Below are 4,884 nucleotides of genomic sequence, written 5' to 3'. Positions count from 1 at the left end.
TTTCTTTTTAATATCATCTATTTGAGAAAGGGTAACTTTCAGATGCTTTCTTTCCACAAAGGAAAATCAGGGAGGGAGTGTAGAAAGAATAGGAAATGTGTGGTCATCTCAAGTTCGGGTCACTATCGTTTGTTCACGTGTGGGAAGAGAAGTGAGTGTTGTAGTGGAAATTGGAATGATAGTCCAGCGTGTAGACAAAGAAGAGGATAGAGGGTTGACATCAGTTAGCAGTCAGCTACGCGAAGGTGTTCTCAGGGACCAGTAGTAGATAGAGAGAGAAAGAGTGAGAATGTGTACATACGGTCGGTTAGCTCGTGCCCCATACATAGTAGTAAGTGGGTGTGATGCACGTGGTCAGTCTGTAGACTGACCAGCACGAAAGCTGGGCCGAAAAGAAGGAGCCGCTTATTGCTCTCTCTTTTATACTCGTTTCCGGTGGTCTTTTGCGCATGTGTGTATTTCCTTAGAAAGCGGAAGTGACGTCGTCCATGTGTGAGCATGTGTGAGTACATGTGTGTACATTAGCGTGTGTGTATATACACGTGAATGTGAGTGTATGTACGCGAACGTGAATATATGTACGTGTGTGGACGTGGGCGCGTATGTTTGTGTGCGCATATGTATGCGACAAGTAATGTAGTTTGAAATGTGAATGTGTGTTTTTGTGCTAGACTAGAAAGACTCGCAGGAGTGGGTTGCTGGTTGCAAAGTAGAGTTTGAAGCTGTTATATTTTCATTTAAATTGTTTTGTTCTTACTGTTTAAAATATTTTCATTTAAATTGTTTTGTTCTTACTATTAAAAAAAAAATAGATACGCGAATTAAGTTTCCTGCCACGTGATTTTGCACGCGTTCCTTTTTCTTTAAAAGACGGAGTTCTTTCTCTCTTGCTTTTGTAGCTGTGAAATTTGGAAAGATGTTTTGTTTGCGTCTTCATTTACTTACAACACTACATACATACATTTAGTGACAATAAAGCGTTTGACGCAATTTATATATATATATATATATATATATATATATATATATATATATATATATATATATATATATATATATATATATATATATATATATATATAGTTTTGATTTGTGTCACAGCCTTATCCACTTCCTCCATTGGTGGAATTTTATCCATTGTCACGTGGCGAGGCCTGGAAAACGCCGGGGGACGAAAAATAAGATCCAAGAGTGAACTTAAGCGGAGCACTGAGCAGTGGACGTAAGTCCATGGCAGAGCGGAAAGAAACCGAACAACCGTAACGTTGTTAGGGTCATGCTATTTTTAGAACTGACGCCAGCCGGACACCATGCACATAGAGGACATCAGGAGAAAAAGAAGAAAAAAGAGTCTGAGTTCATTATTTGAAAGTGATGGCTATGTTTTTTCTTGACTCCGAATTGGCCTCTCTTGGTGCATAAAATCAGAGGCGATGAAGCGAATGAAACTTTTAAAATATTACGCGATCGAGTCTGAGTTCGCAATGGAAAGCGACGGGTGTTTTTCACTGGGAGCTTAAAGGAAAAACGTGGGGAAGAGAATGGAACTTTTAAAAAGTGTTATGTGGTCGCATCTTACTGCAAAATGGAAATAATATGATCTCCAAATTGGACTCGCATGAGAAACAGGTTTGCGAATTTCTCTTCATCCCCACCAAAACGACTTTTATGTTGTTTGCAACCCAGCAGATAAATCGCCTGCATTTTATCGGCGCAAATGCATCATTCAACAAATTGTTGATTCTATCTCAGAACTAATCCCCCCTCTTTCTCTGGAACTAGCGGTGACCGCCTTTTTCTCTCCATCATCATTGAACTTTTTTTTTTTTCGTTGCAGCTTTCATTTATTGGTTATTGTTTTTGTTGTTTATAAAAAATGAAATAAACCCCCATATATATATATATATATATATATATATATATATATATATATATATATATATATATACACTATATTTCTGCCTCCTGTCTTATTATTATGTGTCGAATGTTTGCCTCATATTTTTCTTTGCATGCTTCGCTTTTAAGTGGAGATCTGGGAAAATTTGATAAACAATTAAATTTGCTTAACTCCGACTGGATTCAGGCGATGAGCTTAATGGGGAACCAGCCGACTGGACGCCTTTGATGGTAACGTCCCTTACCCTTCTCGAAGCCACGGCATGTAGAACGGTGTTATCCTGAAGATATCATATCATACTGGTGCATAAGTGTGTGAGGTGGAGTCAAAATTACTTCTGTGCCTTGAAACCAAGACTAAAGATGTAATACCATTGAGTGCTTTATCTCTAATTGGGGTAAACCTTCAATCACGACCTCATCAACAACAGACGGATTATGGAAGAGGTCATGGGAGTGTTCCTGCCTGCGCTCCAAAATTTTGAACGGGTCCTTGATGAGTGACATATTATCTTTTGACTTCAAAGGAACTAACGAGGACGAAGAGGGGCCAAATACCCAATGAAAAAGTGAAAACATTATTTTTGAATCTTTTCTGTCAGAGGCAGGCTGTATTTCTGATGTAAACACCACTGTCTTAAATGGCCACATGATCTCGCTGATCTGGATCTGTAGGTACACTTTTCTTAGATCCAGCAGGGATACATTGGAACCCTGCTGGTGCCACTCTCGTAGCTTGGTGGCAGAAACGTTACCATCTGCCGCATCAACATGCGCATTTAGTTTGTGGTAGTCCATCACTGGCCTCACCTTTGATTTGTTATGCTGAACAACCGCCATTAGCGGGATTAGGCCATTGGGGAGGGTCCAAGTTTCTCATAAGGGTAAGGAACTAACCAGCCATCCTTGATATATTCTGAGAGTTCCTCTTTGTATGCAGGCCTCATTTGGTTGGGTCACATGGTAGTTGGCTACTCCATTCCGCAGTTTAGCTGGTTCCTGGCTTTCCGACCATTTCCATGAGGTGGTCCAAGCCTTCTGATGCTGGTCAAACTCAACACTAAAGTCTGGCTGGTCAATCCTCAGTGCAGCACACACTGGAGCCTTCTCCTGAAATTGTACCGCCCCATCTGCATTATGTGAACACCACCTAGGGCTCTGACGTGATCATAGCCTCGAAGCAGGTCAAAGCTCAGCGGTTTTCCAAGTACTACCAGTACCTTGATGTTAGCCAAGTTTCCAGTTCTTGTGCGAATGTTCACAGCTGTGACCCAACATCTTAGGAGGGCAAAAATAGCAACATTAAAGGGTGAAATTGGCACTGGATTGAGGCTTTTGTATGAAAGCTCTCCCAGACAGCAGCGGATGACCTGACGCGAATTAATATATCAAATAGAAAAGCGAGTTAATTATGACGAATAACTGGCTGATCGCAGGTGTAGGATTGAAGACAAAACAAAACCAGTTTTGTTTTGTCTTCATCTAAGGCCGGATGTAGCCTGAGATCAGTGGATTAACCTTTATATCATGGGAAAGATATGATTCACACTATTCTTTTGCTTACAGGAGTTAGTTTACTCAGGTTGGGAGCCCTGCCAGAAATATGCATGCCAAATATCACTCAGGCCATCCACTGAACAGCACCGTCAACTTCCTCAGCTCAGCCAGATACACATCAACAGTTACTTCTGGATTATTGCCTCAAATTGCTCCCAAGCAGTGGCCAACGCCTTATATAGTGACTTGATCCTCTCATAATCCTGTTTTTCCTCGGGACTAAGCTGTTGATACACTGTGAAAGCCCTTGCCAGACAGACTTAGAGGAAACACATATTCAATGCTCTTCATGCCAGACAACAGGCAATGCAGTTCCACCTTTTGCACAGAGTCAAGTACCGGGGTCGAGCCATCGAATTCTGGTATTAAGTTTAGGTCGAACTTGTCCCCCATTATCCCAAAATACCTTGCAGTTAAATGGGCTGGTATTTTGAGGGGAAAAAACGTTCACAGATAGAATTCGTCACTGTATTTCCTCCTCCTCCAAATTTTCTCTCTTAAATTCCAGCACATGTTGTTCCCTCTCACCTCTGCCAGTAGGCGTTTTATTTAAAAAAAAAAAAAAAAAAAAATTGACTGCATTTCATTTGCGTATGTGTGTGGTGGGTGGTGTGATCTCGTGCAATTCCATGAGACCACATCTTATAAGGTCACAATCGCCATCTTTAATCTCTCCCCCCCCCCTCTCTCTCTCTCTCTCTCTCTCTCTCTCTCTCTCTCTCTCTCTGTGTTCGATCCCACCTGAAGGTAAGTCACAGAGCCACACAAAGCACACACATGTGGGCGCTTGCTTCTTTGACTATGTGATTCAACTCCACAGTATATATATACATATATGTAGTTTCTCAAAGCTGTGTTTATATAAACATGAGCACGGGTACCAAGATGGTCGCCAGAATTAAGATAAAAAATGACATTAATACCCGGAAAATTTCTTATTTGCGGAAAATTTAAATGTGATATTCGTTTTCAGATCGTCATTTTAAGGAAAGTGTTAAGGTGGAAACCTGATAAAAAAATTTCCAAATAAATAAATAAAAGGGCAATCAATAATATGCAATTGATTATCATCGTCCATTTCCTATGGCATTGTAATGACTCGAGTAAGTTAATATGCGTGATCACCAATAATTTTTAACAATAAAAAATATTTTGCAATTTAACTTAACACACAAAAAACAATAAAATCAAAAATTTTAATTTAATCAACAGAATTTGTAATTTAAAAAATGGTACTTGTACAGTTTAATCAAGATAAAATGAAAATATCAAAAAAGAGTATATTGCACGTATCCGTTATGGAATGAAGTCCTCCGAAAATATTTTTACCAAATTTCATTAGGTAGTTTTCTTTTTTTCTTTTTTTACGCCGAAAAACAAAAGCAATTTGTTATCAGACCGAGCAAATCGTGCGATTTTTTAGGAAGA

The sequence above is a fragment of the Euprymna scolopes genome, chromosome 45 (assembly GCF_053919585.1).
Source record: "Euprymna scolopes isolate OS-2025 chromosome 45, ASM5391958v1, whole genome shotgun sequence".
Lineage (NCBI taxonomy): Eukaryota > Metazoa > Mollusca > Cephalopoda > Sepiida > Sepiolidae > Euprymna > Euprymna scolopes.
This window is presented reverse-complemented; position numbering follows the sequence as displayed.